Source organism: Armigeres subalbatus, chromosome 1, assembly GCF_024139115.2.
Source record: "Armigeres subalbatus isolate Guangzhou_Male chromosome 1, GZ_Asu_2, whole genome shotgun sequence".
Classification (NCBI taxonomy): Eukaryota; Metazoa; Arthropoda; class Insecta; order Diptera; family Culicidae; genus Armigeres; species Armigeres subalbatus.
The window spans coordinates 27807459-27833464 of NC_085139.1; the positions used below are offsets into that span (position 1 = coordinate 27807459).

The following is a 26006-nucleotide window of genomic DNA, read 5'->3' on the forward strand; positions in this document are numbered from 1 at the left end:
AAATGCTAAGGTTTGATATCCTAATAAGATGTTGACTTTATTCGAATCCGAATGCTTTTTAATCTTTTTTGATCAAACAATCAAATTTAGATATATTTTTCAATAAATGTCTGGATTACTCAAACCATTTCCCACCGGTTTTGCACATTTTTTTGTGGAATTTCAGACATTGCAATGTCTCATCTCATCCAATCATCATGTTAAAACCCTCACAAAGCGCTCACCGTACCTCATCAAAATTCCTCGGTCCAATGCGTCAGATTCTAACCAACCGGCGACCGGCACTACCTTCCGGGGCATTCCTCCCTAAATGGTACACAATTCATACCCATTTTCGCAGACCGGATCCATTCCGAATCGGAATGACGATGATTTTCACTCGCTGCTGCCGACAGTTGCTTGAAGCAGCAGTAATAAGTGCTACTTAGAATGACATAAAATGCATTAATAGCAAAGAAACCCTTACCCTGGATAGACAGAGAGACCGAGAGCCAAGCTGTGAATTTGAATGCACTCTTTTCTTCCCCCAAGTAAGCGCAACCATGTGGATCATTAAAGGCTTGATGGAAGCAGTGCTTTAAAAAAATTAGCACATCGTTGGTTGTCGGACGTCTGCTGGCAACAAATTAAACACATGAATCAGTTGCGACTACGGCGACGTTGTTGATGAGTCACTCTTCCACATTTTTTTTGGTATCGTCTGGTGAACATCGTTCCAGTTTGATGGTAATCACTAACAGGCTCGAAAAATTATCTTCACTCGGAATTGTATTCTTCAAATAACATGGGAAAGCTTTCTAAAAATATAAGAAATGCAATGATGAGGAAAAGACATAAAACCTTCTTCTATACCTAGGTATTTAGAAACTGTTGGATAAAAATCTCAAATGGAAGAAACATTGAAACAGTTGTGAATAGAATTATTATTTTCTTCAGACTGTGAAAAAATGACAACCTGTTAATTATCGCTTTGCATTACTAATGCAAGACAAACACCCTCTACCGATTCATCCCAGCCTTCTTCCGGATTATCATCTGTCCGACAAGCGGCGTTGTCAAATTCGCAAGAAAAACAAAATTAAGCCGAGCGGAGACACGAAAACAAGACATTTCCATTTGGCAACCCGCAGCTTAGCCTTAGCCGAACAAGTTCCAATAGGGTCGGTGCATTTCCATTCAGACTCAGCTGCAAATTGTATGTATGCCACTGTTGTTGTTGTTGTTGTTGTTTGACACGATTAATAGACACAGATCCTTTCAACCTTTCTGTGCCAAAGCGCAACAGGATGTCGAAACTTAATTGCAAATTTCTGTGAAAGCAAACAGGACACCGGCAAACACAAATGGTCAAAGTAGTCACATTTATGGCATCGGCATGAAATTCTGTCTAAATTATAGCATAATTATGGCAGAACTTGAGTTCCAAATTTAAAATGAAATAACACCAAAAATATATCTAATGGAAGATTTTATTCCACATATATTCCACATATTGAATATATTCTGAAAGGATGACAATTCAAATGATTACACAGAACAATCAAATCTTTGAATTTGAATCAAATTTTTGAATTTTGACCAGTTGTCTATTTGGGACCGCTGTCATAGTGACGAAGTGGGCTTTACTCACCGGGGTAGGTTCCAGGATAGGAAGAGCGGATAAAAGTTGAAGTGCAAACGAAATGAATCGAGATGAAAGGTAACTAGGCAGGTATATTCCGGTTTGAAGATTGATGGGATGAAATTTGAACAGCTGTTCTGCTAGAGGATGGAAATGGAATACCTGGAATTTGCCACGGTCTCAAAACTTTCAACATTGTTGTGTAGCAACAGCTTGAAGGTAAATTTTCTTGGAGATTATGTCGTATACCGAAGTAGCGTTTGTAAGATTTCCTTACCATTTGTATCGCTCGGCAATCTATGAAACGATGTAGCCATTAACATAGTTTATGTAATTACGCATCGAAATGGATAAATGTAAAATAAATAAATGTAAAATAATTGAGTAATGTAAGAGAATAAGTAAGAGCTGTTAAATATCTTGGCTGCGCAAAAAAAATCGTGTCAAATACTCGACTGAAAAGAAAATGGACTTGGCTTTGCATCACTAGTACCGTACTAACCATAAAAACAATAATCTAATCATTGTTGAAATTCGACGTCAAGGCTAGTAATAGTGGTATAGTGTCCAAATAGATCTCCTATCCATCCTATGTTTCTAACTGACACGAATGGCACGCTGCTAATAATGCATACGTGGAATACAATCCCATCAATTTTGGGGGAAACTCGTAAGCTTGCATTCAGACATAATAAGGAAATCTGCAAAATATACTCAAACGAGATGATGAGGGAAGAAATCGCCTCACATTGTTGAACCCAATTATTGCTCATTATTGTTGGGATCTGCCTTCATTAACCTTCGATTTTCCATAGTTAAATTTGACACCGATCGAACATTCATCCAGCGGACATGGCAAATTATTTACATAAATCAATAATTCAGTTTGCAACACAAATCGTTGGCAAAGGTGCAATTTACCGTCGTAAATCTCACATCTCCATCAGCATCACACATAAAAATTGCCATTTTCAGTTGCTACCCACAACTCTATAGGTATATGCAAATCGTGATTCGTACAAGCTGCGAGGAAGAAAATGTAATTTGCAGCTTATCTTCCAATCGAAAACCGCAATAGCCTTCCAAATGAGACTGCTTGCTGTACCTCCAATAGTGAAACGAAAGAACACTCCTACCGAAATGAATGCACTTGTGCTTATTAATACTTACCTATATGGTGCATGTGCCGAGGCTGCAAAGGTTGAGCTACATGTTCCCATAAATAGTCATGTTGCGAAAGGATGGTCAAAAAAATCGAAGAAAATAAGGAGCAAATGAAAAAAAAAGAAGTTCCAGGTGAATGTCTGAGGTCAGTAAGCAGCTTAGCATAGGACAATATGACTGAACATTTGCAACGACATTTTCTTGTTTTGTATATTTTCCACGTGATCTTGTGATTGTCACCTCTGTGTGAAATTGCAGTCGGCAGAAGCAAGCGATGCTCGTTGAAGGGCAAATGTGTGAATTTCATATTTGTCTTGCTACAATATTTAGAGCGCTATGGCAATTTCTGATCCTATAGGGATGCATAACGGATGGTGCAGGTTTTGCAAGTAAAGTGTAAACAGCAACTACAACCAGAAAAGAATACTATAGACTGTTGCAGAAATTATAAACACAATTGTTTTTTTAATATATCGAACTTTCTTCAAGTTTTTTACAATTGTTTGGTTGCGTATAGTTTATTGTTTTGTTTAATTTCTAATTGTGCTTATTTTTGCAGATTTTATGGAATATAAATCATGCCCTAGGATTTTTACTTCACATCCCGCATAATGAAAACTAACATGGTCAGAAACATTATTAATACGATATAAGATATAGCGTCACATTTTACGTTGCGTATATCAAATAATTTTTGGTCGATTCAACCATAACTACGCGACATCAACACTAAATGCTAATATATAGATGCTGTCCTTAAAAAGATTTTCTATTCCCTGCATTATTTTTTTGGGTGAGCAAATTTTTTTCCGGTGACATAACTTAACAACCCATTCTATATATTGTTATTTATCTAATTTTCTAAAAAGTTCCTTTAAATTTGTCATAAATATCCACACTAAATTGCATTGCATATGGTCGGGGGTCTGCCAAATCACACCAAGCGCCAATGAAAAATTTCCAATATTTTTGTAAAAAAATTTCGTGTAACAGATTCATTTAATCATAAATCGAATCGGATATCGTTCAACGCTATAATTGGGGATATTCTACAACAAATGTTTGTGTGAATTGATGTAAAATACTTTCCGTTTCACTTTTGCGAACAAAATATCATAAGTCAGTTGAAAAGCCGCTTGGTGCGGTTTGGCTGAACCCCGACCATATGATCATTATACTAATTTACCAAGCATTACAGATGTTAAAGTTCAAAATGTCAAGCCCTCGTTTTCATTTATGAATGAGCACGCTTTCGACCTTGTTGTGTGCCATGAATTTATAATAATTTCATGTCTCGTTTGTCAGTGTGTGATATGCATAATATCCATTGCCGATATCTATCTTATCGATCTCACGTGACTCGCCATAAATACGCGACCGCACCAACGCGGCATAATTCGAATTGAGCGTCAGTAGGCCATGACTTATAACCCGTTTCCAAAGCAACCCTGATAAGTTACGGATCCCCTGATAAGTTACTGACGACACGTAAGTACAATTTTGTCCCCAACAATTACCTAACGTATTCGGCTGGTCCTTTTCCGATGGTACGAGGCCACACATTTGGCGATCCTTGCCGGGCATAATTAAGACTTTACGTTAATTTTCAATTCACCAGATAACCTGAGTGTTTTTAAAAATTAATAAACTCTGCATCGGAAAAGGATGGACCGTGCTGAGTGCGTATCCAAATCGCTAAAACATTTTGAGCGCGAGTGGTGCTAGCAAAAGTGCTCGGTGCGTGTGAAAAATCGCTAAAAATACTTTGAGCGCGAGTGGTGCTCGCAAAAGTGCTCAGTGCGTATCCAAATCGCTAAAACATTTTGAGCGCGGGTGCACTATGGGAAATTCTCATACAAATCAGTGGCCAAAAATATTTTTTCAATGAAAACTGTTTCTATGCAACATATATTATAAGAATGAACAACCAGGAACTACTTTTTGACCCTTTAAGGGCCATCGTTAGCCCTTCAAAAAAATTCCTACGCAAAACACAATTTTTTTTTGGGAATTTTTATTTTGTTTGTTTTTAATACAGTGTGTGTGTGTGTCATCCTCTATCCCTCACCCAGCTGGGGGTGTTGGTCAAGTAGTACTACGAATAATTTGATCAGATCTCATGCTCGGTAATGGTGCCCTTTTCGTTACGAAGACTAGTACTACAAAAAGGATTCACTTCTGAAGAAAGTAATGTTTCTTCAGAAAGTGTAGGGAATGGGATGTACTAGTAGTTCATAACAGGTACAGCAAAACTTCACAAGGACGCCCTTATTCGTACTAACTACTCAGGGAATAGAAGGTCGAGAAGAGCCACCGTTGCTAACTAAAGCGTGAACCGAATACCTGGGTCTCCCACAATATCCGCGGCAATAGCAGCAAACGATGCCCTGTACGTATTTAGTGACATTTTTTTATGAGTTTTTATGGTTATGAAGCAATGAAATAATCATTGTAAAAGTAAAGAATTGGAACGTGCTCACCGGATTAGTTTTTTCACTCCTGTTCCTGGTTTGAACATGATGCACCAGAGATATCCAAGAAAACAACATATGGTTCATGCATGAATTTTGCTTCTCGTCCTACTTTGATTTCATCATAATTGTGGCCACAATACTCAACTGTGGCCGATTCGGTGGATGCGAAGGTACTCATAAGTTTCATAGCTGTGTAAGTTCCGATGGCTCTTAATGTCAAGTATGCTGCTGCCGCTGCTACAGTTAAATTGGTTCAGCTCAGCAATATTTCCAGGGCGTCCACATCGAGTCTAGCGATATTGTTGTACTCGTTGTTAAAAATTCGCCATCTTAAATAACGCTCTCTACAAATGAATGAAATGAATATGAAAGCAATATTTTGTTTTCCAGACGTTATGGATGGAAAAAGTGCATCAGAAATTAAACAACATTATAAAAGTAATTCATTGGTAGATATTCGACAATGATGTTTCTAAGAAATTATTTTGTTTACTCTTTAGAGCCAGATTTACAAGTTAAATATTGGGTGAGCCACATTTCAAAGCTTGTAGATTGAAATTTCGACAGGGATTCACGACATATTTAGCATTTTCTAGCATTTCAAAAGGATAAAGATTCATAAAGTGTTGTATTTACGATGCATTGAAATTTTTTTAAAAATATTCTATGTGCATATGCATGCCTCCCTAAACACGTGCTTTGCCAGCTCAGCTGCGAAGGATGTCTTTAAAATCCTACATGAACTCAAAGATTTCTGCAAAAGGACCTTAGGAGATCTAAAGCATTTTTTTCAAGGTGACGGGCCTGAGAATAAACCAAAATATTTTTAAAATGTGGTAGAAATAGCAATTACACAAATGTACATAGAGAATTTAAAATATATATAATAGTAAATAGTAAACGGGACATTCCTTAGCCGTGCGGTAAGATGCGCAACTACAAAGCAAGACCATGCTGAAGGTGACTGAGCTCAATTTCCGGTTCGGTCTAGGAATTTTTCTGGTTGGAATTTATCTAAACTTCCCAAGGCATAAAACCTTCATCGTGTAAGCCTCGTTACATACAAATGCGAAAATGGTAACTTGTGTTAGAAACCTTGCATTTAATAACTGTGGATGTGCTGAATAAACATGCTATAATGCGGCAATGTCCCAGTGGGGGATGTAATGCCAATAATAGTATATAAATTTAAAATATCAAAGATGTAAAATATAGTAGAAGTAGAACAATAGTAGAAAAACTTATCAAAATAATCAAAATGATACTCAGTCTTCAATCTTGAATTTGAGATTCAGCAGGAACAGTAGACGACATCAAAGGTAATTTGTAGACCCTTCGAAGATTTCTTTTTTGCGACATGCTGTAGTGGACCGAAGACTTCGCAGTGGTAAATCGCAGGGATGGGAAATCCGACGAATAGGCACCCGAACGTCAGCCGTTCAACCAACTCAATAGATGCTGCACCTTCGTTGGCCAAGGTCCTTATCTTGGGGTGCTAATCCGGCGAGTGCAATTCGTTCACTTTCAAATTCCCAAAACTTGGCCTCACAGTATTTGAACTTCACAATCACTAAATTATTCGCCGTAGCACCAGCCGAATGTATTATTTTGACGGCGATTATCAAATGCAAAATTTTGACGATACGATTTTTTTTCTCGTCTGGTCGCGATGCTTACTACGATCGGTTTTCACTAAGTTCTTTTGAAAATTCTTTTGTTTGTTTTTAATACAGTATATATAAAATAGCAAAAAAATATATTTCTGGTAATAATGTTGTTCATTTTGTAATCATTACGAGATATAGAGAATAAAAACCATATTTTTCAAGAAAATTTTGATTGCAGATTTCTCGTAAAAGCGCAAATATGCGCAAGCAAATCACTCAGGTGGTACTAGGGTTATATTTTATTCCCCAATTTTCAGATTAGGGGACATTTGGGGACATTAGGTTTGCGGGACCATTTTATAGCGGAGAATTAATATAATGATAGTTTTTCTTCTACAACTTTTCGATATTAATCTTTACGTCCAAAACAAATCAAACTATCGAAAAGCTGATGTTATAAGCTTTGGAATGGTATGCAAAACCTCATATTTGAAGAAAAATTCAAATCAAAGTTGAGAATGATTTTTTATTTTTACAGTCAAACCTCCATGAGTCGATGTTCTATGACTCGATATCGACTCATGGAAGCTAATTTTGCTATGTTGAAAAATATTTTCTGGGTTACTGTGATGGTCCCTTCAAACAGTTTCCTAGGGATTTCCTATTCCATATCTCGATATTTCCATGAGTCGATGGTCCCTTCAATATCGACTCATGGAGGTTTGACTGTATGAGCTTTTTTTACCTCGCCAGCCCATATCTTTTGACTGAATAAACATAACACTTCAATATTTTCCGATTCTTTTATCTAGGATATATGCTTTCATATGTTATATAAATTAGACAGATTGGAGATAGTAAATTTTTCGATTAATGGCCACCCTATTCCCCATAGTGGGGTGGTGCTCCCAGTACGTGTGCAAAATCGCTGAACTATTTTGAGTGCGTGTGGTGCTGGCATAACTGCTCAGTGCGTATCCAAATCGCTGAAACATTTTGAGCGCGGGTGGTGCTCGCAAAACTGCTCAGTGCGTATCCAAATTGCTAAACATTTTGAGCGCAATTGGTGCTCGCAAAAGTGTTCGGTGCGTGTGAAAAATCGCTAAAAATGCTTTGATCGCGAGTGGTGCTCGCAAAAGTGCTCACGGTGTATTTGTCCGAAGAGGCTTATTTTCAAAAAATCAGTATCTCTAAAACACTCACTACACGAAAGTATAGGTTTTCCTCTTTCACGTACAGGGGATGGACAAAATAATTAGGATAGGCAAATTTTGGGTAAAATTAGATGTGTTGTAACTATCTTAGTTATCATCCGATTTTGACAATTCAGGCATGCCCGAACTAGAAAATTAATGCAGTTTGACGGTATGTCCATGGAACCGACTATGGCCACCGGATTCCGGAGATATTCCGGGTTTTTCGGAGGTAGGTTCAAAACCGTAAATTTGAGGTGGATATTAGGAGAAGTTGTAGTTAAAAATTGAATAATATTAGTAACCACAAATGAAGTAGGGCTCTTGCTGATTGGAACCATATATTGAGATTTGGAATCGGACCAGAATCAAGTGACATATGGCCATTTCTTTAAAATCGGTTCCGATCGATACTTATCAAAGGGGTCAGGCCACAACTTCATTTGAATCTCGCTTTTTGATAAATCGTCCACTATAATTTTATTCTAGAAGGGCTCTAATGTGTCCAGAATGAAAAACCAATTGAATAAACGGATCCTGGAGTCGCTGGGATGTCCCCGGGGAACCTGTGAATGGGGACATTTAAGCTTTAGCACCAAAACCAGTCATTCGACGGCTCTTTTTTCATGGTTTTCGATCAGGAAGCGAAGTATGAATATGAAATGGTCCATTGGCGGCTTTGACCGCTTCCAGGATCAACGGATTGGCCCCGGGGAACCTGTTGAAGGGGACATTTTAGTTTTACCACCAAAACCAGTCGTTCGACGGCTCTTTTTTCATGGTTTTCGATCAGGAAGCGAAGTATGAATATAAAATGGTCCATTGACGGCTCTGACCGATTCCAGGATCTACGGATTGGCCCCGAGGAACCAATGGAAGGGGACATTTTAGTTTTACCACCAAAACCAGCCGTTCGTCGGTTCTTTTTCATGGTTTTCGATCAGGAAGCGAAGTATGAATATAAAATGGTCAATTTACGGTTCTGACCGCTTCCAGGACCTACGGATTGGCCCCGGGGAACCTGTGGAAGGGAGCATAAAAGTTTTAGCACTAAAGTTAGTTATTCGACGGCTCTTATTATAAGTTTTCGATCAGGAAGCAAAGTATAAATATAAAAGGACCATTGACAGCTTTGACCGCTTCCAGAACCTACTGGTTGCCCACGAGGAACCTATGGGAGGGGAAATTTTAGTTTTTACACCAAAATCAATCATTCGACAGCTCTTCTTTTATATAAGTAAAGTATTAATATAAAATGGACCATTGATGACTCTGATCGCTCTCAGGACCTACAGATTCCCCTTGGAAAACCAGTAGAAAGGAACATTTAAGTTGCAGCACCAAAACCAATATCTCGACGGCTTTTTTTCGTGATTTCTGATCAGAAAGCGAAGTATGAGTATAAATTGGACCATTAATGGATCTGACCGCTTCCAGGACTTACGGATTGCCTCCGGGGAACCTATGGGAAGGGACATTTTAGTTTCAGCACAAAAACCAATCATTGGACGGCTTTTTTTCATGGATTTTAATCAAAATGTGAAGTATGAACAAGAAATGGACCATTGACGGCTCTGACCGTTTTCTGGACTTACGGATAGCTCACGGGGAACCTGCCTACTTCATACTTCGCTTCCTGATCCAAAGCCATGAAAACAGAGCCGTTGTATGACTAGTTTTGGTGCTAAAACTAAAATGTCCCCTTCCACAGGTTTCCTGGGCCAATCTGTAGGTCCAGAAAGCGGTCAGAGTCCTCAATGGTCCCTTTTATATTCATTTCTCGATTCCTAATCGAAACCACTAGGAAAGAGACGTCGAATGACTGGTTATGATGCTTAAAATATAATGTCCCCTTACACAGATTCTCCAGGAGCAATCCGTGGGTCTTGGAAGCGGTCAGAGCCGTCAATGGACCATTTTATATTCATACTTCGCTTCCTGATCAAAAATCGAATGACTGGTTTTAGTGCTAAAACTAAAATGTCCCCTTCCACAGGTTCCCCGGGGCCAATCCGTAGATCCTGGTAGCGGTTAGAGCCGTCAATGGATCATTTTCTATTCATACTTCGCTTCCTGATCGAAAACCATGAAAAAAGAGCCGTCGAATGACCGGTTTTGGTGGTAAAACTAAAATGTCCCCTTCCACAGGTTCCCCGGGGACATCCCAGCGACTCCAGAATTCGTTTATTCAATTGGTTTTTCATTCTGGACACATTAGAGGCCTTCTAGAATGAAATCATAGTGGACGATCTATCAAAAAGCGAGATTCAAATGAAGTTTTGGCCTGACCCCTTTGATAAGTATCGATCGGAACCGATTTTAAAGAAATGGCCATATCTCACTTGATTCTGGTCCGATTCTAAATCTCAATATATGGTTCCAATCAGCAAGAGCCCTACTTCATTTGTGGTTACTAATATTATTCAATTTTTAACTACAACTTCTCCTAATATCCACCTCAAATTTACGGTTTTGAACCTACCTCCGAAAAATCCGGAATATCTCCGGAATCCGGTGGCCATAGTCGGTTCCATGGACATACCGTCAAACTGCATTAATTTTCTAGTTCAGGCATGCATGAATTGTCAAAATCGGATGATAACTAAGGTAGCTACAACACATCTAATTTTACCTAAAATTTGCCTATCCTAATTATTTTGTCCATCCCCTGTAGGTGCATTTTTAAAATGTTCTATCGGGGGTCATTTTTCCATACATTTTGGGGGGGGGGGTTAAATCGGCTATCATTTAGGAATTTCTATAGAGATTGCACCAAAAATAGTGAAAAAAATAAAAATTGTTCTGGATCCCCCGATAGAACATTTTAGTTTACCCACTATATGAAAGAGGAGAGCATATACTTTCACGTGGTGGGTGTTTCAGAGATACTGATTTTTGAAAAATAATATTTCCCCATAGACACACCGTGTGCTCAGTGCGTATCCTAAAGAGCACGAGTGGTGCTCGCAAAAATGCTCAGTACGTGTGAAAAATTGCTAAACTATTTAGAGCGCGAGTGGTGCTCGAAAAAGTGCTCAGTGCGTATCCAAATCACCAAAACATTTTGAACGCGAATGGTGCTCGCAAAAGTGCTCAGTGTGTATCAAAATTGCTAAAGCATTTTGAACGCGAGGGGTGCTCGCAAAAGTGCTCAGTGCGTGTGAAAAATCGTAAAACTATTTTGAGCACGTGTGGTGCTCGAAAAAGTGCTCAGTGCGTATCAAAATTGCTAAAACATTTTGAGCGCGAGGGGTGCTCGCAAAAGTGTTCAGTACGTGTAAAAAATTGCTAAACTATTTTGTGCGCGAGGTGGTGCTCGCATAAATGCATTTTGAGCGCGAGTGATGCTCGCAAAAGTGCTCGGTGCGTGTGAAAAATCGCTAAAAATACTTTGAGCGCGAGTGGTGCTCGCAAAAGTGCTCAGTGCGTATCCAAATCGCTAAAGAGCACGAGTGGTGCTCGCAAAAGTGGGTAGTGGGTATCCAAATCTCTAAAACATTTTGAGCGCTGGTGGTGCTCGCAAAAGTGTTCAGTGCGTGTGAAAAATCGTTAAAATATTTTGAGTGCGAGTGGTGCTCAGTACATATCCAATTCGATAAAACATTTTGGACGCGCATGGAGCTCGCAAAAGTGCTCAGTGCGTGTGAAAAATTGCAAAAACATTTTGATCGCAAATAGTGCTCGCATACGTCTCAGTTCGAAATGAAATCGCAAAACATTTTGAGCGCGAGTGGTGCTCGCATAAATGCTCAGTAAGAGTGAAAAGCTTAGCTTAGCTTTGACTGAATACACATATCTATGGTTGCTACTCCGTGATTGACCAGAAACAGTGAAATTGCACAAAGAATCAACTGAATGATTGACTGGGATTGTTCAAGCATTCTCAGTGTGCAAGTTTCAGTGACTCAAATATTCAAATGATCAATAACGGCGCCGACCACGTCCTTGTAGTCAGTTAGGAAGAGTAAGGAATATTAGTAGGTGGTTTTTGCTATTTGAAAACCGTGTTTACCTCTGCGTCTCCACAAAATCCACAAGAAGGATTATCAGTTAGTTGGTAGGCATCGTTGGATCTGGATTCACTCTGATAAGCGATACGACCGTGCCATTCTTTATACACAGTGATTTTCCCTAACCATGATTAACTTTATTACCGGCCGCGCAATGCAGAACACAATATTTCGCCCGTCCGCGCGATCGTTCTGCTGTCCGAAACAAGAGAAATCTCGCACTGAACAGATTTTTATTACGGTTGCGCAATGCAGAGCACAATATTTCGGCCGATCCCGCGGTCGTTCTGCTGTCCGAAACAAGAGAAATCTCGCACTGAACTCATAAATGCTCAGTAAGAGTGAAAAATCGATGAACTATTTTAAGCGGGAGTGGTGCTCACACTACTCGGTGCGTATCCAAATCGCTAAAACAATTTTGAGCGCGAGTGGAGCTTGCAAAAGTGCTCGGCGCGTATCCAAATCGCTAAAACATTTTGAGCACAGGTGGTGCTCGCAAAAGTGAATAAAAAATCGTTAAAATATTTAGAGCGCGAGTGGTGCTCGCCTAAATGCTCAGAGCATATCCAAATCACTAAAACCCTTTTTGACGCGAATGGTGCTCGCAAAAGTGCTCAGTGCGTGTGAAAAATCGCAAAAAACGCAAACTCGCAAAGTCGACTGAAACAGGTTAAAACGATAGCCGGGCAACGCTCAGGATGGAGATCTTTCAAGTCGGCCCTTTGCACCACCGGAGGTGTACAGGACCCATAAGTAAGTCGCTCACAAAAAAGGTAGCCTAACTGTATGCGATAACTTGCTAACTAGAGAGTGCACCACTAAACTTCAATGAAAAAAAAATACTAAAAAAAATATTCTATTCGGCTGTGTTGCTAATGTGGTCCATTCGGGCAAATGGTTTTTTTGGGCGTGTGGTCTATTTGGGTAAATGGAATTTGGGCGAATGTCATTCGGAAGTTTGTGATAGAATCCTTTTGAGTAGGTCCTAAGCAAAAACACTTTGAACATTTTCAAAAAAAAGCCTAAAAACGGCTTGTCCAATCGTTTCGGTGTCTTCGGCAACGTTTTAGGGCATCAAAGAGGCTATGTGAAAAAAATGTTCGGTTATTGAAAATCTATATACATAAAAATGAATTTCTGTTTGTCTGGCCCTGAAAGTCTGTACCCGTAGGTTTTGATCTTAGTCGACAATTAGGAGACTGGAATAAATTTACTTATTGAGCCAATTTCAGCAATACAAAATCCACGAAGAAGAAGTCTGACACTCGATTTAGACCCAGCCAGCGTTGCACGGATCACCCTAATCTGTTTTGTCAGAAAGCGGTGTTCAAGCATGGTCTGCCACAGTTAACTGAGTAGTACGCATCCTCAAAGTCCGCAAACAGATGATGAATCCGAAAGTTATATTCCCGGAATATATCAAGACTGTAGAAAGCATCTCCGTCATTGTTTATTGTCCTTTTTGAAACCGCATTGGTATTCGCCACGAATCCAATCAAAAATCTACATCACGTCACCAATGCATTATTGGCAGTGGCTGATTTTCTACCCGCCGCTGTCACATCCAGGCGCTATAGTTTATGCGCAAAATAGCCAGCAAGAGTTAACCGCCAGAAATTTGTATGGCGAAAGTCATCTAACGCGGGTTTTCTCAAAATAAGAAACTTTTCATGAAAAACTATTTGGTACCGATTATGAAGGAAGGTGTCCGCTACCATGCCTACCAAATATTTTTTTGATGAAAGTGATTAATTTTGAGAAATCGAACCTTAGATGCTCTTCGCCATAGGGGCTGTCCACAAACCACGTAGACCGAAATTTCACCTTTTCAAACCCCCCCGTCCCCCCTAGTAGACTTTCGTAGACTTTTCCGAAACCCCTCCCCCCTCCCCTTGAAGTCTACGTAAACTTTTCCAAATTTTACAAAACATCATATGTGATTGGAAAAATATGGAAATCAACCACATTTCAAGCAATTCAGCTATTCAGATCCATTTCCATGTGAACATTACAATAAAACTCGAATTTCAAACAAAACTAAATCAAACTGAACAAAATCCAATAAAACAAAAATCATTTTGAAAGGAAATCAAATTTAATCCTCTGTCCATAGCTCCGGAAATCAAATTTCAAAGCCAAGTAATTTAATTTCTGTTGCATTCGATTTCTCCTAGAAATGTACGCCACACTTTTGCATCGGCGCGCCACTGCTTAAAATCTGCCACGCATCTGTCCTATAATTCTGAACGCTGGTTCAAATTTGTGAAAACCGAAGAATTTTCAGAATTTCGAGAAATTTCGAGTTGAAATTCCGAGAATGTCAAGTTTACATTCAATAATTTTGCGTGGAAATTTCGTAAAATCTCCCAATTGCTAAACTTGAAAACTTCCAGGTAATACTCCAAATAGCTCTCCGTGATAATTCCGATGCTTTTCTTGAAAATTTCATGCAATATCCCGTTGAATAATCGTCTGTTGAAATCCCAAGAATATTCTTCTAAATTTCAAAAGTTCCCCGTTAAAAAACCGAGTATTTCTCCGTTAAAATGTAGAATTATTTCCCGAGGTAATTTTAAGTTTAAACGGACATTCCGATATATTTCCTGTTGAAATCTAGGAATTGTTTTCCTACTCTATTTTTTAAATTCATCTCGCAATTTTTTTCTTGCAAAGAATTTTCTGAACAATATTCGGTGGAAATTATGGAGAATTTTTAGTAAATTTTTTTTGCAAATATCTCGTAAAAAAATCGAATAAATTTTCATGAAAATTACAAAAGCTTTTTTACAAAAACTGCAAACAATTTTTTGTTGTGGAAACTCAAACAGATTTTGGTGGGGAATTCAAATAATTTCTCGTGGAAGTTTTCAACAATTTATTTAGAAATTCCGGAGATTTTCCATCGATAATTCCAAAGAATTTGCATTAGAACTGCCGAAAAAATTTACGAAGTATTATCCATGAGAATTTCGAAGAATTTCCGAAATTAAGAAAAAATTTCCGGGGACTTCCCAGAAAATCTCCAGTGGATATGTTGAAGGTTTTCTCACGGAAACTTCGGAGAATCCCCTTTACAAGTTCTTCCAAAGACTTTCTCTTGGATGTTCCAAAATGTTTTTTTTTTTGTAAATTCAAATAAAAAAAAATCCATTGAAGTACGACATAGTTTAACGTCCATAATCCTGGGGTCGTGGGATCAAAGCCCACCGAAGGGGCGGTTACCCTCCAATACCTTTTCCGAACTAAATCTATCACATGTTGTACATATGCATAATCAAGTTTCAGACATAGTAATTAATGTTTATAGTTTCCAAAGAAGTGTCTGCCGACAATAAGAAAAATCTAGTAGAATCTGCAATAAAATCCAAGTGAAGATTTTGAAATTTTTTCGAATGTTTTTATAGAATACTTTGGAGAATTTTCCTGCTCAACACAGAAGAATTTCCTGGTGAAATCCATGACTTTTACTTCAGTGAGTAAAAAAACGGAAAATCCTAAAAAAAATCAAACGAGTGAACTTCGCATTAAACTGCTGTATAAATTGTTTAAAAAAATAAAAAGTCCAGGTAGACTTTTAGTAAGCCCCCCCGTCCCCCTTCGTAGACTATCGTAGACTTTTTCAAAACCCCTCCCCCCCTCAAGAGTCTACGTGGTTTATGGACAGCCCCATACTGATTTCAGATCTCCAGCTCGCACTCGGAATCCGACTGCCAATCTATATTTTGAGTGTATAGAACATAATCTACAAATAAGAACTACAAATAGATAAATTTAATCTCCATTTTCCAAATCCATTATCGAAACCCAAATTTGCCTCCGCAATTCTGATTTCTCAATATTTGATTACCAATTCCAATAATTTAGTCAATAACTGTAAAATAGTAAATTTGTATTGTTTGAATAGATTTCTTTTTCCAATCCGAAGCCAATCCGAAGTCAAATAAATGAATAAACCTTTTTTATTTTCTTTTTTTTCAGGTAATGTACAACCCGTTTAAGGAACAAAGCCAAGGTATTTATTTGAAATGCCGGCCGTGCGAGGATTGTGCATTTCTATTAATAATTAAACAAGCAAAGCATTAAAAAAACAAGTATTGTCGGTAAGCACTTTTCATTATTTTTTTAAAATTTAAATGTTTTTGCTTCACCCATTCATTCTTGAATTTTTGACAATAGTTGTTAATCAGGGATAAAGTATTAAAAAATCGATTTTATTTTGTTACAACTCAATGGCAGATCCGATATTATATTTTCAATAGCTCTTTGGGTTCTAGGTCTTAATGTCTTAGAAAATATAATCACTAATGGTGCAAAGTGACTCGCCGTTTAACAGTCTGCATTTTGTTCATGCTAAAGTGTTTGCAAATAGGGTAAAACGTCCTATCGTTGTGGTATGTCCTAATGTTGCGGTAGTGTTAAAATAGTCCATTCTGGATAGAAAAGCATTAAAAAACAATTGTGGATATGCTAAAACTAGTCGAATTAACGACTAGAACAGCTTTTGTTTAACAAGATTTTGCTCAAAATTATGAAATATCAACATTTTTCATTCAAAATTTGAATCCTTTGAGCCTATTATTGCGGTAGTGTTTAGGTCCTATTGTTGTGGTATCGATTTCCAGGCAACTGCGTCCTATTATTGCGGTGGTTTGTTTTTATTGTGATAAAAACAAAACAACATAAGTTAAGCACAATTGACGTAATATTTACGAAACTATAGTTAACGAGCAACCTATTCGACTACTGCAACGTTAAAAAGTTCAACAGGTAATTATTAAAGAATTTTTGAAATCAGTTTTATTTTGACACGGTGCTTAACCCCTCCATATTAGGTCGTTTTACCCTAGTCACGTCTCTAACCGGACTCTATTCGAGACTGCTGGGTTAATCCCAATCAGTAATTCTTACATCTGCTGACTAATTAAGAGCTCGAAGCAATTCAACCAGATGTGCCCTATTTTTGGAACTGCACTTAAAAATCTCTCACTTCTCTGAATCCTACTCTTCCAAGAAAGAAGTGGGTCATACCCATTTTTCCGTTCTTTAGTGCATCCCTCCAAAAAAATATCGCACAATTCGTCTCTCACCACTAGCTGGAGAAAATTTCATTTCACCTACTAAGGCCCATAATAATAGATCCATCACTTCGCACCCTGATTGGAATTGGAATTAGAAAACCCAACCGCGCTCAATCACGTTTCAATCAGCAACAGCCGGTCCTAACGTTTTACGATTCGATTCGTACCGTCAAGCAACGCACCGCGAACTGCACTCGAAGATTATCGATGTTGGGAAACCACGCGCGCATCGAGAGACTAATCAAGATCCCCAAAACCGCACTAACCACCGCTGCTGAACTAGTTTCGGTCACTTACCACCGAGTGCGTCCCTCCAGTTACCAACCCATTAGCTGCTGACCGTGTCGATGATGTACACAGCCAGCCACAGGTGAAAGAGCTCCTGCCTTTTTTCATCAAGTCGAACAACCACTCGTTTGCCGGCCGGTTTCATGTTGTCAATCTTTCTGAACTTTTTTTTCCTGTTCGGTAATGTGCAAAAAATATGTACAAACCGCTAATTTAACTCCAGCATGGCCCAGCATGCAAGTTCAACAACCGCAAAACCGCAAACACAGATAGATTAAAATAATACTGTGCAGTGCCAATTGGCGTCCAACATCGGGTTGCTGAAAATAAAACTATCAAAACTTTAGCTGAAACTGAAGATTATGGTCTTTTGTTTTGATATTTCATTACCTTATTTTGCGAATAAAATGTTGCCAACTCTTTAGCCCAAATGTAGCGTTCGGTTTTCAATTTGATTTTCTCGAATGAAAACGAAAAAATATGAATGCTGGTAGGTATTCGACTTGCTACCGTAAATACAGGCTTGCCTCACTAATGCATTTATAGATTGCTTTGCCTAAAACCGCAATCGATACCAAGCATGGACGGGAAAGATGTGAAGCAAAATAGATAAAAATCGCAAACATCATGGGCAGGTGTCGGGAAAATCGTGCTCATCAACAAGTGGAATGAGTTGACGGAGTTGATGGGAAGCAGCAGGCACCGCATCCCCTAACTAGGACGTTAGCGCTTTGCCGTTATGAATTGATCATGCTGTGATATCGCAGAAATTAATCGTATTCATCGTGCATTAAATTAAAAAACATAGATTCCGATAGTTAAAAGTGGAGATGTATAGCCGACACACCATTACTTTGGATGGACCCAATCTTTTGGCCGGTTTACGGTCATTTGGCCGAAATGGTCATTTGGGCGAAATAGTCATTTGGCCTAACGCCATGTGGCTGTATCTGAATGCTTTTTGGCCGAATAGTTTGAATATGTTTTCTAATTAAGTGTGTGTATGCGTGAAGTGGGAAGTGAGATGTTCGAAGTGGTTAGCGAGTGGCGAAAAGTAGAAGTGAAAAGTGAATAGTGAGAAGTGAGAAACGAAATGTTCGAGGTAGCTAGTGAGTAGTTGAAACGAATGCATAATCGTTTTATGAACATCCCCAAGTTATATTGGATTTGCTGCTTGCTAGGCAGGCGTTACGACTAGTGCTCGAATCAATAGGATGATGATGGGAGTAAATAGAATACGGGTGGAGAATAGAATTCACGATACCAATCAGGTTTCATTACCAAGAAAATTTTGGAAGGAAAAACAAACTCAAGAAACTGGAAACCGGAAACTTAAAAGAAATCGTTCGGGGCCTGGAGTGGAAAGGAAAGTCTTTCGATCTTTCCCATTCAAACCACCGAACTAGTCAGATCGTTAAGTAAAGTGAAGATTTTTCAGAGTGATTTTTGCCAAAGTAAATTGTGGAAAGAAAAGATATAGAGTAAAATAGTAATAGTGGATTTCTAAAGCTACTTTCAGAGTCAATTCGAAGTAAACATAAAAACAAAAATCGTGAGTCAAACCTCGCAAAAATTGTTCAAAAGTAAGAACCTCTCTATATTACTAGAATGTAAAACATTATTTTAAAAAAATCTCTTAATAGCAGAAATATAACGTGAATCGGAATAAAGAAAACATTAAAGTGCAGGGAGATAGACAAAACAAGAAGTGAGGTAAATACTTGGTTTTGAGTGGTATATGAGTTGGTGCTAATTCGCTTTTGGTTTCACAGTCACCAGCGGTGAACGCTGCCATTGGGCTGGAGGGTAGGTGAATTGGAGGTTAGAGAAGCACCGCGCTCCTCGTTCGTAGCCACAAGCTACCAGTGCCAATACGGGTAGCGACAGCACGTACGTTACACCAAGTGCCGAGAATCAGACGGGGAGCGATTCCCTGGAGATATTCTTCGCATCGTGACTGCGGGTCACAAAGAATATAGCCAGAGTACGTGGTCATCGGTATATAGTTGTTCGGCCTCGCGAGCACCACTAGCTAAAAGGTGCACAAATCCGCGAGAGGTTTGACTGGGGAAAGCTTGCCACCGCCAGTGCGAATCGCCTAGACTCACGTCCCGGGAAGAAGGAAACCATGGTAAACACCGTCTGATCCACCACCACCTCCCAACCCAAGAAGGAAGAACGCTACGCTCTCCACGTTGATCTCTTTGCTACCCGTCATTCGGGTCATCTCGCCTTCGAGAAGCGCCTTCGCTGCAGACGCTACATCAGCGCTAGGCGATTCCGAGCTACAAGCCCGAGAGCGGATAGATCACCACAACTTTCAGCCATCGATCAAGGCTACGGTGGCTTGCCCAACACAGGTACACGGCGTCAGGTCCAGCTACATCGTTGATTCGTACGCGGTCGTTAAAGTACCTCCTCTACGGAATTGAGCTGTAAGTACCGAAACCCTACACTTTGTAGCACCAATACATCCTCATACCACCACTGAGAAAGATAGTGTTTAAACCTAAGAGAAAACAAAGATATTGTAGATTAACGAAATCGCCGGTATAGACCGTGACGTCACACCTAGGTATTTTTTTAAAACTTAGATTGTTTTGATTGGCCACAAGTGAGGCGAGAAATTAGAAATGTATGTTGCATGCAACCAAATATAGCTACCGTTGAAATGAAAAATAGCTTTAAAATTCAAATCGTTTTAAATTAAAATGGGATTCATTATACATTTTGAATTACCTTCAATAAACTTAAAGATTGAGAATGAAAAAAAAAATGAATAAACATAAAAGAAGAAAGAAGGATGAAGGAAGAAGCAAGAATAAAAAGGAAGGAGGAAAGACATAGAAGAAAGCATAAAGAAGGATGAAGAAAGAAGGAAGAAGGATGAAGTATAAAGGGAGAAGGAAGTAGAAAGAAGAAAGATGAAAAAAGGTTGAAGAAATCGAGAGGAAGGAAGATTCGTTATTCTCTATTGTTGTTGCATCAACAGGCTACATTTAGCGTCAATGATATAGAGTATTTGAAAAAAAGTGTACATGAAAAGATGTTGTCAAGAGATAATATAAAGTAGGTATAAAACAATTAAACAAGTAGGGTAATTCGTCAAATGTTGAACAGCTAATTTCTTCGCCTATTGTTGAACGCACGTGCATTTCTTATGGGAGTTCAACAATAGGCGACAAAATTAGCCGTTCAACATTTGGCGGTTTCCCCTATTGTCATTGTCTTCGTCTTTTATGTCTACGAAGAACGATGAAAATCTTTGGCCTAACATACTCCGTGTGACGTGGAAATCGAATAGTGATGCGACTCTGTTGAAGACACGCTGTAGGCCACAAATAGCTTCATGCATGCCATAATTTGTACGACGAAAGGGCAGCCTCAACATATGGGTGTTACGGAGCGTGCGTGGCTGGACGTTCAGGTCTATTTGTTCCAACATAACTTCACAGTCGTCATCTCTTCTTGTGCGAAGTAGCCCCAAGTTGATCAGCTGACATCGGCTTTCGTCACTCAGTAGGCGAAACCAATCCTGCCAAGGTAGCCTACGAAGCGCGAATCGAAGGAAACGGCGTTGAACAGATTCGATTCCCTCAGCACCGTTGTTGTAAGACGGACTCCAGACAACAGAACAGCACCTAGAGTCGAGCACACCAGAGAGCAATGGAGAGCTTTTAAACAGTATATGTCGGTGAAATTCTTTGCAACTCTGAAGATGAATTCCATAGTTCTGGATGCTTTGTCGACGATGAATGAGATGTGTTGCTTGAATACTAGTTGCGAGTCTAGGATCACGTCGAGGTCCTTCACATGGCTCACATTTTAAGGTCATCTGCGTAAGACAACCAAGGGCGTCTGATAACGAGGTGTACATCGTTGAAAAAGATCAGGAAGATCAGTGGCCCTAGATGACTCCCTTGTGGTATTCCGGATAGTGCATGAAACATTTTAGAAGTGCATTCCCCAACAGAAAGATACGAATGAAACCAGTTCAGCAGATTGCTGCTGAACTGGTTTCGGTCCAGTTTTGCCATGGCTAATGAGTGATTAATCTTATCGAAAGCTACAGATAGGTCAGTATAATTAACATCCGTTTGAGCCTATTCTGTTAGACTTTTGGTGACGTAGGACGTGAGGCACAGTAAATTGCTGGAAGTTGAGCAACCGACAGGAAATCCGTGCTGATCATCACTAAGAAGTTGCTTACAGTGTGAAAGCAGTGGTTCCATAATGACGAGTTCGAACAGCTCCGAGACGGCACATAATGACATAATCCCTCGATAGTTGTTCACATCGCGTGTGTCTCCCTTTTTGTGGACTGATGATCGAAGATCTGAACAAGAAAAGAAGTGGGACGACCAAACTGTCGATATGCCTTTTGATGAAGACGGCCGGTACGCCATCGGGTCCGGGATTATGTGACGATCTTAGCTGATTTGCGGCTCTCAGGATCATGTCATCATCGATGTTGATTGCACCCAAAGACTGGTTGTTTAGGGGAACGTTACTTGCTGTGATAGATACTTGGCTGTCACTCCTCCTTTCGTCACTAAAAACGCTCGCGAATTTTTCGGAAAATAGGCGGCAAACTTCTTAACGGGCTTGGTGGTCATAAGGCTACCGCTTCTGCCTCATACGCAGGAGATCGTGGGTCCAATACCAGGCCCGTTCCATTCCTTCTACTTTGTATCTTTTCATATATTTCTCATGTTCTAGAAATCGCTAGAACTGGAAATAGCCTTTCATACCGTTTCCATCTCCTATACCTACACAACTTGATTAGTTCTAGCAGGTAACTGTAAGAATTCGAAATGAGCAAAAAAGCTCGTTTCCGGCATCCAAATAGTATATACACCACCCTTTCACATATCACATTGGCAACCCGTTAACCAAGACGAACCTTTGCCATAGAACCTAACCCCCCGATTCCAATAAAATTCCGCAGGAACTCGTGGCGAGTGCAGAGGTGTTCTCGGCTTGCAGTGGGCGAGTAACTGCATCATCAATTCCTTCCCATCCCCGATATGACCGTGAGGACGAGCTTGCAGCAGTTGCAGTTGCTTCCAAATTAAAACAAAATAGACGGCAAACTTCTTGAGTAGTTGAGGCGATTTCACCATTCAAATTCGTTGACATAATTCCAGAAGGATTTTGGTTTAGATTTGAATTTGTGCTCAAGATCACGTTGGTACCGTGCAAAGCTTTGCCGACAGGCTCGTTGGTATTCATTATTAAGCTTCACATGATGGTTTCTTAGAGGTAGCGTTCGTTCTTTCTTAGTGGACTTCATTTTTCGTAGTTCAGTCATAGTTCTCGAGGTTGCGATCCTTTCTGTGATCTCTTTGGCACGTGTCGGTCAATTACATACGCCAAGATGTGCGAGAGAGTTAGGGCGGAGCTTTCAACGTTGTTGGGATCCAGAACGGTTAACCAGTCAATGTTAGAAAACACGTTCGTGATACTACAGTGGTCGGCTTTCGAAAAGTTGTAGGAAACGGAAGAGGAATGCGCGTTGCTAACAGGCATTTGAAGGTCTCCGAAAGTGGCTATCAGCGAGGGTGATGAGGAACATCATCTCTTGTAAAGACAAGGTGCCACCTAAATGAAGGGTGCTTTATCTTGGATGGAAACCAAGCACAGGTCTAACGTACGAAGGTTCTCGTTCTCGTATTAATCTGGGTTAGCGTGGCTACGACACCAGTATGATATTGCGAGCGTACAGGGTCTGGATACAGAAAGCCACTATGCGAAAGTATCCACCGAATGACAGGCAAGTTGAAGTCGCCCAAGATGCAAATCTCGTCAATCAGAGATGCAGTTTCGAATATAGTGAAGACGGACTGACATTGAGCGTCAATAAGGTAATTATCTCCAACTAGATGCGGGGCGATGTACAGCGCGCACAAAAACAATTTATTGTCGCCAAATTTTAAGAATATCCAGATTTGTTCTAGACAGGCCCAAGAAGCGTTTAAAATAGTAGTCGCTTTCAGACCGGAGTGGACTGCCACCAAAACTCCACCACAGGAAAGCGTTCGTGAGTTTAACCACGTCTCTGTAAGGACGATAACATCGTAGCAAGAATCTGAGACAGCCAAGCGATAATCATCGATGCTGGTGTTCATTCCTCCGACGTTTTGGTAGTAGACGTCGCTGGGGCGTCGCCAAGGCTTTTAGAAGTCGAAAGAACAGCGAGTTTCAAGGTGGCACTGGAACACGGAAGTTGATCAGGCAGAGAACTGATGCTAGCAAAGTCATACTTGGCTGAGAGTGAACGACTCTGAAGACACGAAGCATTGCGGTGAGATCCGGAGGGACTTAGCACGACTGGGTTGAGCGGTTCGGGGTCCCCCGGCAGGCAATGCGTTCTGGTAATAACGACCGGTTATCAGGAGGCTCCATTGGCAAGGATCCATTGACGAAAGGCAGCATAAGTGCCTCAACGGCAAAGGTTCTGCTAGGGCGTCTCAGTGTCCAGTTGGTATCAATTGCGGAGGGACTGGAAACAGCAAACGATGCATGGTACGGGAAGCGCGAAATAACTTGATACTTGCCTCTGATAGGGGTTCGGAAGACCCCATCCTCCAACTCAGACGCAGGACCGGGACGGCTGCGGCTTGCGGAAGATGTGCGTCCCGGTTTCAGCTCGGTGACGATGGGAAAAAGCAAGCGTGATGAAGCAGGACGATTAATGGCTGTTGGGGGATGATATTCGGTGAAGCCAGGGAAGGAAAAAACTTACTCGTTATTGCTTTCCAAAGATGTACAGTTTATGGAGGTAGATGACGACTGATTTGTCGATTGACATTGACTGGAAGCGAAGATTACATCCGGGACAGAAATGCATGACTGAATTCGGTACTTGCGTGTAAATGGAGTTCGAAAGACCCCAGCTCACACACAGGACTGGGACGGCTGCTGGTCGCTAGATGGGAAGAAGGAAAAAAAGAACGAAAGAAACAGGAAGGAAAGAAGATGGAATAGGGAAGAATGAATATAGAGGAAGGAAGAAGGATTAAGGAAAAAGGACAAAAAAAGATAAGAAGGATGAAAGCATACGGAAGAAGAAAAAGGGAGAGGGGAGAAGGAAGATGTAATAAGGAAGAAAAAGTAGTAAGAAGCAAAAAGGAAAAAGTAAGAAAAAAAGGAGTAAGAAATAAGGAAGAAGAAGGAATGAATAAGGAAGAAAGTAAAGAATAACGAAAAGGGAAAAAGGGAGAAGAAGGTACGAAGAAAGAAGAAAGACAAAGAAATGAAAAGGAAGAAAAAATGAAGTAGAAAGAATGAAGTAGAAAGACGGAAGAAGTAAATAGGAAGAAGGTAGAGTGAAGAACAAATCAATAAAAAAGAACTTAAATAATGAAAAAAGGAATAGGAATTACTTTCATTCTTTTCAATACTCATTCCTTGCTTCTCTTATCTTACATCCTACTTATTACTTCTTAGTTCTCAATTTTTACTTCGCATCTCTCATTACTCGCTAATTGATTATCACTTCTTATTTCTTGTTTCTCAGTTCGATTTCGTTTCTCAGTTCAAGTTCGATTTCTCAGTTCTCAGTTCACTTTTCACTTCTCACTTCTCACCAGTGCTGTGCACCATCACCATCAACACATTTTAACACCCTGATATAGACACGTTTATTCTTCTGCATTCCACACTCTCCCAAACATCATAGTGGCATAAAGATGTTTATTGTGACATGCCCATTGAACTATTCTTAAAGGAATTTCTAAAGGAATTCAGAAAAAAATCTAATGGATCCCATAAAAGAATTTCGAAATGAATTTCCGAGGAAATTCCTAGAAGAATTTGTAAAGGAATTCCTATAAGAAATTCTGAAGGAGTTCCTTCAGAAATTGGTTTAATTTTCTTGAAATATATTTTAGGAATACTGCAAGTACTTTCCCAAGAAATTCCTTCGGAAACTCTAGGAAGAAATTCTTGGAATTCCTTCGAAATTTCGCTCATGAATTTCTTTCAAAAATTTCTATAGGAATTCCTTCGTTCATACCTCCAAAAAAAACAAAAACAAAACAAAAAAGTTAAGAGGGTTCGAATCCGGAAAGCTGAGAGGTCGCAATGTTTTGTCCAAAAAGTCGATGAAACTGACCCCATATTGGGCTAAAATTGCAATTTCCGTGTATAAAAGGTTATCGTCCTATTGGAACACGTAGGGCTCAACTCCGTCTTAGCACCGGGCCACTGGGGGCATCAATCGTCCCCAAAATCTCAGTTTTGTACAACGCCGCAATGATTTTGACATTCAAAAACAGCTATTTATAATGCCCCAATCCATTTTCAACGCGCGTGATAAACAAACAACAAGTGACAGAATGTCAACACCACACATATCCGATAGCGTATATATACCGCTAACGCTGACACCAATAGTAATACAGAATACAGGGATGTCCAAAATAACTGGGATAGGCAAATTTTGTGCATAATTAGATGTGTTGTAACTATGTCAATTATTATCCGATTTTAACAATTCAGGGATGCCTTAACTAGAAATTTAATGTAGTTTCACCATATGTCTATGGAACCGACCATGGTCAACGGATA

The 26006-nt window shown here is 39.7% G+C and overlaps 1 pseudogene; it reads left to right on the forward strand.

The window, feature by feature from the left end:
• The window catches only part of LOC134206047 (disintegrin and metalloproteinase domain-containing protein 12-like), a 71799-nt pseudogene that overhangs the window by 390 nt on the left and 45403 nt on the right, over positions 1-26006 (forward strand).